This window comes from Neoarius graeffei, chromosome 1 (genome assembly GCF_027579695.1).
Source record: "Neoarius graeffei isolate fNeoGra1 chromosome 1, fNeoGra1.pri, whole genome shotgun sequence".
In the NCBI taxonomy this organism is placed as follows: domain Eukaryota; kingdom Metazoa; phylum Chordata; class Actinopteri; order Siluriformes; family Ariidae; genus Neoarius; species Neoarius graeffei.
This window is the reverse complement of record NC_083569.1, coordinates 109,583,284-109,593,404: the sequence shown is the minus strand read 5'-3', so window position 1 is coordinate 109,593,404 and position 10,121 is coordinate 109,583,284. Positions and strand designations below refer to the sequence as shown.

General features: G+C 39.5%; 1 long non-coding RNA gene across 1 annotated transcript; it reads right to left on the bottom strand.

The window, feature by feature from the left end:
- Positions 1–339: 339 nt before the first annotated feature.
- Positions 340–3,488, bottom strand: LOC132889473 (uncharacterized). The gene is made up of 5 exons (XR_009655068.1): positions 3,236–3,488; positions 2,323–3,119; positions 2,012–2,158; positions 1,165–1,259; positions 340–1,053 (listed from the first exon to the last, which is right to left on the bottom strand). It is a non-coding gene; the product is annotated as an uncharacterized LOC132889473 (long non-coding RNA).
- Between the last annotated feature and the right edge of the window lie 6,633 nt (positions 3,489–10,121).

Genomic DNA, 10,121 nt, shown 5'->3' with positions numbered 1-10,121 from the left:
TATATCAACTCATATCTTGGAAAAATGTTGGTTAATTCAACACATTCAAACTGCAATTCTTATTTATCTTTACTTAAATTAATTTTCAAATCAACTTATTAATACCACAATATTTAAAATCGATTTAAACGGAAAATATTCATGGCCATAAAATGCCATAATTTTTCTATGTCAAATCACTTAATATCATGTCCTCATGTTGCAAGAATTTACTGCAAATTAAAGTAAAAACAAATTACCAGAAAACAGGCAAACTTTTATTTGTGCAACCTTCTTTACACATCCATTTCGACAAGATTTTTTTTGTAAAATGTCAAATTACAAAGAAATAAAGAAGCGTACAGTTTGTGCTCAGAATTAACAGTGGCACATAACACAGTTAAAGATCCAGCAGGATATTGTCCATCTTCATAATGGAGCTGTGAGGTGTAAGAAAAATCATAAGAATGACAAACAAGAGGACTTTCCGTTTTCACTGACATCCATGACACTGGCATCCACGAAAGAGATCCTGTGTTTTAAAACAACTCTCACAGTCCTGTTTATAATGCAGCAGTATCATTTGCTTAATCCTGGAAGCTACAAAAACAGTTACTTGTGCCAGTTATAGGTCCAAAATATAACATCACACCCTTCAAAAATGAGTGTGGATAATGTGATTTTTTTTTTTTTCCTGAACAAGAATAGAACATTTAACAGCAGCACAGGAAAACTGAGCACTCCAGTGTATTTAGGGGTCCCTTCTTAAGCCAACAACTTGTTTTTGAGGCTGTTCACTTTTGGGGAAAGCTTTGAACAATCCAGCTCAAGGAAGAGTTTCTGAAATGCTTCAAAAGTGTACCTGAGCTCCATGGGAGAGGCAAGATTCATTGCATACGTCAATCCAACGAGCATGGCATAAGCCCTCGGAAAGTTTTCCAGCACAGTGAGGACCTTTGTTCCCTCTATCACAATTCCAAAGTCTTTTGTACCCTCAGTCAGATTATTCTTGATGCTGTATATTTTCATCTTTTGTACAGAAAGATCCTGTGCCACACTGCCTTCATCTGCATCCTACAAAACAAGAAGACTGTATTTCAGACTGTGCAGCTAAAAGAGAAGGTCCGAAATAAACAAATATAAGAGAGAGATCACATATGTATTTTAATATGTATTGTAACTTACATCATACTCTTTAAAGAGCTGCTCAGCACATTCCCCAAGATAAAACACTTGATGACAACTTCTCTGGTCATGCTGACAGTAGGACTGCTAGGAGCCTGAAATAACACAAATTAATATTAGTCAAGGTCATGTGCAGTTTTTAAACACAAAAGGGTTAGACTTATGCTATTTTTTAAAGAAACCACTGTCAGGGATCCTTAAGATGCTGTCTGAGAGACCAGTCTTATAAAACACTTCCTGTCTTAACTGAGGTTTTCAAATGACCAACTGTGAATCCAGGAAGTCATATGTCCTGGAAAAGAAAAGAAACTTCCATAAAACCAAAATGTTTAACATTGAATTCATGGTGAGCTGGTACGTGACTTTTGTTACCTTTGGACACAGTAAGGTTTGGTACAAAGTTTCTGTACTGTTTCTCTGTTTTATAATAAGACATTCTGCTGGTTGTACCTTCAAATTTACAGTAGACAAGCAGAAGCAATATTCTAAAAATGAAACTCTTAGAGGGATAAGTAGGCTATTTCCCAAAACATTAACATTTAAGCAGCTAGAAAATAGGAGCGACTGGTAGCTAGTGCTTAAAGAGTAAAACGTATTTACATTTATATAGAACATACACTGGTGAGAGCAGTAAATTACATGTAAAACATAATCTGTGTTTAAAAATGAAAATGTTTTACTTGAGATAATTGAATGGTCACATTTTTGACAATGTCTGATTAGACAATATCTAATTAGGTGGCCATTAAGTCTATACACACTACTGTATTTAAAAAGATATGCACTTTAATACACATTCTTGTAATGGTCAAAATCCTTAAACATAATATGGCCAGACTTAGGATACCTTTAGTAGGACAGTCTGCAACTTTAACCCCATGGCTCCGCCCTTTGCATGGAAGAGGTTCAGAAGCCTGGGAGAGTACTCATCCAGCTTGGACATGAACTTTGGTTCCAGGTGCACCATTGTGATTCTGTGGAACTCATCCTGGATCTAAAAGAAAAATAATGTAACCTGTAAACCATTTTTTATCTTGAAAATACCAGAAAACATGATTTAGAAAACAGATGGCAGTAACTTAACACATATTGTTTCAAATAGCAGACCTCTCACAACTACAAAGGAATATTTCTGATTACTATACACTTGTAACTCACATAGATGCCTCAAATAGAGCTGGCCACCTGGCTCTGATGTCCTCTATGGAGGGTGATTGGTTGATGATTTCATTTCTTCGGTGTGCAAAGGTTTTGGCCATCTTTTCTTTGATCAATTTGTTGTTGTCTCTCTTCATTACTTCTGTTAGCAACTGAATCCTTTCCTGTTCTTGACTTTCCTCATCCTCTCCTGCTGGGTAAGGGGGAAGGTAGTTTACTTCTGGCTTTCGAGGCTTTTTCACATTCTTTGCAGACTTCTGTTCTGCAGGGCTTTTGCACTTCAAGGCATTGCACTTCACCTCTGGAACACCGTAGCCTCTGAGTTTGGTACGATAGTTTGCCATCTTGTATTTGAGGCTTTGTTGCCAGCCATAGTAACCTGAGAAGGAGCCAGGTTCCTTCAGACAAGGATATTTCTTAACAAGTGCCTCAACAACATCACTTATCTGTGCACTTGATGGATAAGCTGTATACATATATACAGCTTCTGCCAGCTTTTCCAGTATGTCTGCCTTGACCTTTGAGGCAGTCAGAAGTGTTCCATTCTTTTTGTAGTCTTCATCGGCTCTTTCAAGGCACATCTCAGTCTCATATACAAACTGTGGAACGGGGAACTGCTTTGGCCATGACTGACATCGTTCAGTGGTGCTTCTGCGTCTAGGCAGGATAATGGTGTCCTGTGAGGATGATGTTCCAGCAGAGGACTCTGCATTTGATACAGATGACTCTGTATAAGACTCTGAGTCACAGTCAGTTGACTGTTGACCAAAAGAAATGTCCAAACTTTCATGAACTTGCTGCAAGTTAAGAACAATCGGGGTAGCATAGGCAACCTTTATAGTGTCTTTATGTTTAATTTGGTCAGTTTTATGCAGAGTGCAGTATTGTTCAAATTTGGGGTCCAAATACTTACGACTGAACTCCCCAGAAATCCCAAAGTTCTCTTTGACAATAGTTTGCAGCTCCTCAACAGTAGGTGGGATTCCTGATGGAAGGACCAACTTCTCAATTTGGTCCTCAGTGATGACTCACAGCTTTTCCTCCATCTCTGCCAGCTTGATTATAAGAATATGAACAGACAGAAACAGAGGCTTAGACCACACATATAATGAAGAGCCTGGACTGTGCCACGATAAAAAAGAAGCATTCCAATAAACAACAACAAAAGCGAGAACATTAATGATAATTGATATACACATGAATTTTCAATTAACATTTCCTAATTCTGCCATCACATGATAAATTACTGACAAAATTAAAAATAATTTTTAATTGAAAATTACTTCAATATTTTGCCACCACTTGGACTAACTCAGTCATGTCTGTTTTCCATTGTGATCCCTTAGATGCAACCACTCTTCAAGTAAAAGTTGCCAATTACATCCAACTACCAAATAGGCAACTGGAACTCTGCAAATTTTCTGTGTATTGCCATGTTTGTTATTAGTTATGTATCTAATGTAAATTAATGCTGCTATCATACGTGTTAAATTACTTTTAGTTTTATGAATTGAAGATGAATTAATACAATAACAGTGAGTCTTTTTTAAGCATTTTTGCATTACATTTGACATTAAATTATTAACCATTCAAATATGAAAATAAGATTATTTAATATTCTTAAATCATTTAACTTTTTATTTAATCCATTTATATAGGCATCTTAAGATAAATTTATTTAACAAACTTAATAATTATTAGTGGGACCCCTGAATTAGAGAATAATAATAAATGTGTATGCCAAAATTATAACTCATGAAATTGCTGGAATACAGATAACATAAGATGTAAAGTTCAATATAATGTCATTTACCTTAACTGAACAACAGATGTGACGTTTGAGTGTAACCAAGCGTTTTCATCCCACACTGTATGCAGCCAAGGGGTAGACATCACCAAGCGTCTGCTGCTCCCAAAGTGCCATTTTCCCAGTGTCCTCCAACTGAATAGATCTTAGGTGCTCTTCATACCAGGCAGCGAGTAACTTTACAATAAAATGTACGCAGTTGTCCAAAATAGCAATGTTAATAATCTCAGCAAAATCAGGAAGTCCACCTGTAGAGCCATAGGACAGGCTCATCCCAACATTGTACCTTGTTCCATAACAGGTGACAGTCTTGGCTAACATCACAGTAGACAACAGTGGTGATGTTTCTTGTAAGGTTTCCTGTATGTCTGGATGCAGCACAGTCAAAGGCACCTCCGATATTTTAGCAACACAGTGCCTGCTTTCCACCATCTGTTTGCAGGTGGTATGCCATCATCTGATGTCTCGTCGAAAGGGTCAGCAAGACATTTCTAAAGTTGTTTGTGTGCCTCACAACTTGCTTAAAAAAGCGGTGCTTGTTTGGTAACTCACGGTGACGCAAAACAATGTTCAACTGCTGGGGCAAGATAATAAAGCGTTATTGAAGCTCTTACCTTGAGAGAAAACAGCGGTCAGTTGACGGCTGTGTGGAAGACGTGTCCATGTTTAGCGCATATTCTGGGTGGAAGTGTACAGCAAGTAAAGAGCCCCCAGTGAGTAGAATTTATTAATTTTCGACATCGTTAACTTTGCTGATAAAATATGAGAGTTTATACAGTGATTTTTAGCTGAATTTATTCAAACTGAAATTAGTAAAATGCAATTGTTAAGTAATTAAAAATTGATTAAATCAAAATAATAATATACCAAACTACACACAGTCTTTTTTTCATGTGTATGTTACTAATATTTATTTTGTAAATATTAATTCAGACCAGTCACACTTTTTATAGTGTGGTGATTCGGTGACAGGGTCATAGGCACTCAAGGCTTACTGATTTGCATGGAGAGCAAAGGTTAGCCTGTCCAGTCTGATCCCGTAGAAGAGGTATTGTAGCATAAATTGCTGAAAATGTTTATGCTGACTAGATAGAAAGGTGTCAGAACACACACAGCTTGCTGTGTTTGGGGCTGCATAACTGCAGACCTGTCTGAATGCCCCTGTCCACCACTGAAAGTGCCTACAATGGGCACATGAGAATCAGAACTGGACCATGAAAGAAGATGGCCTGGTCTGATGAATCACATTTTCTTTTACCTCATGTGGATGGTCAGTGTGTGTGCCTGAGACTTAACTGGGGAAGAGATAGTACCAGTATCCACTACAGGAAGAAGGTAAGCCAGCAGAGGCAGTGTGATGCTTGAGACAGTGTTCTGCTGTGAAGTCTTGGGTCCTGGCATTCATGTGGATGTTACTTTAACACATACCACCTACCTAAACATTGTTGCAGATCACATACACCCCTTCATGACAATGGTATTCTCTAATGATAATGGCCTCTTCAGCACGCTAACACACCCTGTCACACTGAAAAAATTGTTCAGGAAAGGTTTGAGGAACATGACAGAGTTCAAGGTGTTAATTTGGCTTCTAAATTCCCCCAGATCTCAATCTGATAGAGTATTTGTGGGATGTGCTACACAACCCAGTCCAATCCATGGAAGTCTCACCTCACAACTTACAAAACTTAAAGGATCTGCTGCTCGTCTTGGTGCCAGATACCACAGCACAGTCTTGTGGAGTCCATGCCTCGATGAGTCAGAGCTGTTTTGCAGCACAAGCGGGACCTATACAATATTAAGCAGGTGGTTTTAATGTTATAGCTGATCTGTGTAAGCCTAGATGATGATGATCAAGTCATCATGTCTCTGCTGGAATCAACAACAAACTCCACTTCCCATACTGCAACATTGTCTACACCATGGCTGCTCCAAGCTACAGTTCCCAGTTGTCATGTTCCAGTTTCCCAACTTCAAAAAACCTGTTTCTAATCACACAGCACACTATATAAACAGACTATAAACACTCAATCTTCAAAGGATCACTCAGTGAACCTTTCTGCTGATGTACCCTGTACTGTGCCTTGCAAAAGTATTCATCTCCCTTGGTGTTTGTCCTGTCTTGTTGCATGACAAGCTGGAATTAAAATGGATTTTTGGAGGGTTAGCACCATTTGATTTACACAACATGCCGACCACTTTAAAGGTACAAATTGTTGTTTTATTGTGACACAAACAATAATTAAGATGAAACACCCACCCCCCAGAAATCTGCAGTATTCACCTCCTTTCTGATGAAACCCCTAAATAAGAGCTGGTCCAACCAATTCACTTCATACGTCACATAAGTTGTTGATTAATTGATTAAGATCCACCTGTGTGCAATCAACGTGTCACATGATCTGTCACATGATGTCTATATAAATCAACCTGTTTTGGAAGGACCCTGACTCTGCACCATTACTAAGCATGCAACATGAAAACCAAGGAGCACTCCAAACAGGTCAGAGACAAAGTTGTGGAGAAGTATAGATCAGGGTTTGGTTATAAAAAAGTACCCCAAACTCTGAATATCCCAGGGAACATCATTAAATCCATTATTGCAAAGTGGAAAGAATATGGCACCACTACAAACCTGACAAAAGAAGGCCGTCCACCAAAACTCAAAGACCAGGCAAGAAAGGCATTAATCAGAGATGTAACAAAGACACCAAAGATAACATTGAATGAGCTGTACACTCCACAGAGTGGGGCTTTATGGAAGAGTGGCCAGAAAAAAAAGCCATTGCTTAAGAAAACACATTTGGAGTTTACCCCACAGCATGTGCCAGACTCCCCAAACACATGGCAGTAGATTCTCTGGTCAAATGAGACTAAAATTTATCTTTTTGGCTATCATGGGAAATACCATGTGTGGTGCAAACCCAATGCTTCCAATCACCTTGAGAACACTGTTCCTACAGTGAAGCATGGTGGTGGCAGCATCATGCTGTGGGGATGTTTTTCATATGTAGGGACAGGAAAGCTGGTCAGGACTGAAGGAAAGATGGATGGCACTAAATACAGGGCAATTATGGAGGAAAACCTGTTTGAGTCAGCCAGAAGTTTGAGACTGGGATGAAGGTTCACATTCCAGCAGGACAATAACCCAAAACATTCTGCAAAAGCTACACTGGAATGGTTTAAAGGGAAACATTTAAATGTCTTGGAATGGCCTAATCAAAGCCCAGACTTCAATCCAATTGAGAATCTGTGGGATAACTTGAAGATTGCTCTACACCAACGCAACCCATCGAACCTGAAGGAGTTGGAGCATTTGACTTGAGGAATGGGAGACTTGCAGCTGTAATTTCAGCAAAAGGTGTCTCTACAAAGTATTGACTTGGGGGGGGGGATACTTATGCACACTCCAGATTTCTGTTTTTTCATCTTAATTATTGTTTGTGTCACCAAACAAAAAACAATTTTCACCTTTAAAGTGGAAGGCATGTTGTGTAAATCAAATGGTGCTACCCCCCCCCCCCCCCAAAAAAAAAAAAACATTTTAATTCCAGCTTGTAATGCAACAAAACAAGACAAGCACCAAGGGGGATGAATACTTTTGCAAGACACTGTACTGTATATGTTTTGCAGACTTGCAGTCATGTTATCACCATTTTGGGTTTGATTTTTATCTCGTTCGTCTGGCTTTATGATTCTGGTTTTGCCTGATCTCCTCTGTTTGCTGATCGCCCTGTCTGTTTTTGATTCTGCCCAAGCCTGATGTTTTTCAAACTGTTTGTTATTCTGCTTTTTGCAAATGAAATAACATTTTGCAATCGCTTATGTTGCCTGACAAATCAGTTTTGACTTTATTCAGCACTGATCCTTGGTTTGCATTCTTGTTTTTGCAGGGAGTTTTGTGGTGCTTTTAATGGATGTCATTTATTAAAATGTCATTTATTAAAATGGAATAAAATTTATTTATCGAATCAAATGAAATGAATGCAAAAAATGTATTTTATTGTGTGTAATGTTTTGCTTATACAATACATTTGCCAACAAGGTACTAATAATTATGGAGTTGATTGTATACTGACAGAATTGTGTAATCATTTATGAAATAAAAGGTTATCAGATTATATGGCAGAGCTGTAATGATAGGTGTCACAAAGTCTGAAGTTTGTGTTTGAAAGAAGCCACACCTTTTCTAAAACATCACATGGTTTCCAGGAACACATCTCATTTAGTAGCAAGGAGAATTAACTCATTTCAGTGAGTCAGAGCTTTCATATCAGCTCACAAAAAAAAGAGCTGACTCCTTCCATTTCCAAAGGCTTTATTGCCAGCTTTTATTTTCAAAACTAGGACAAGTTGTTGATCTTTGCCTGTCTATCACATTTAATGTTTAACTCTGCCTTCTGATTAACAAAATAACCTTATACTTTGCATTGTACATGTTATAAAATCTATTAAAATAGCAGGGTGATATTTTATATATATATATATATATATATATAAGCACCTAAAATGCAGTAAGGATTAAACATTACTGAGCTGCTGTGTGCATTTAACTTTTATTAAATGCAAATTTGGAAAAAGATTCCTCTCCATTTAAGCTGATCTTCTCCTCCCCAATACACTCCACTTTTACTTTCATTTACACTGCCTTTATAAACGTGTTATTCTATGCCACAGTGTTCTGGGCATGACTCTAAACTCCCCCTCACCCCCAAATCTGTCCCTCTGAGTTACATGTTGGTCCTGGGATCAAGATGCTGACCTCTTCTGCTCCTCGGACCTGCCTGATCCATCCTGGTGCCCTGTGTCTGGTTGGAGTCTCATCTCATTGCTCCTGTGGAGGATGGCCCCACGAGGACAGTTGAAAGTCACACTTGGAGGACGCTCTGGACTCTGACAGTCATGCTTTTATGGCTGAGGACTACAGTTGACTTGCTAACTTTAGGACTGCAGTTGTCATGAACAGTTTTGCACTCAAGTTCCCATCAATGAAGAGTTTATAACATCAACGAAACTGACTTCTTGTTAAAACTGTTAATATTATAGTCATGCCGTCTGTTGTTGCCCAAATGAGGATGGGTTCCCTTTTGAGTCTGGTTCCTCTCGAGGTTTCTTCCTCATGTCGTCTGAGGGAGTTTTTCCTTGCCACTGTCACCACAGGCTTGCTCATTGGGGATAGATTAGGGATAAAATTAGCTCATGTTTTAAGTCATTCAAATTGTGTAAAGCTGCTTTGCGACAACATTTATTGTTAAAAGCGCTATACAAATAAACTTGACTTAAACTGCATCTGATGGCAAGGCTCCACTGTGGGAAAGAAGGAGCTGTAGGGAGAGTGGAGTGACCCTTTAGTTGCCATCACTCCTCAATGTCTGAAACTAGCAGAGAGGGCGGAGGAAACCAACCGTGGTTCAATGGCCTTGACGGCAGGGACAGCAAAGTGCTGTGGAGCACTCAGAGCAAGATCAACACCGAGGACATCTTGATCATCCACTGCGCCTGGCTCCATCTCCAGTTGTCTTGGCTGTGCCTTGGCACTGAGCCCAGATGGAACATGGGAAGAGAGAGAGACTGACGATGCGCAACTCCCCCTCACTTTAATCAAAGTCCAGCGCAAGTCAAGACATCATCACCATCATCTCATCTTCATCATCACCTGCTAAGTCCTGTGGTGACAGGGGAGTGGCGATGCTGGCAGGTGTGGATACACTGGGGGCTGGTAGTCACAAACCTGCACGCAGGCGGCCCAGGGCATAGGGTCACTCCTGACTGGAACTGAAGCAGCAGTCAAGTTCGGCAGCCCCCTGGGTGTCTGAGCAGTCCTTTTTTAGGATTTGCTCTGCTCACCTCCAGGGCCTGAGGAAGGAACTAGAAAAGGTGATCCAAACATAGCCTGCTTCACCCCCTCAACCTGGGCTGCATACCACGGCAGGCGGGTATCCCAACCTCACGGTCGACAGAAGCAAAGCAAAAAGAAAATGGCGCCAATTAC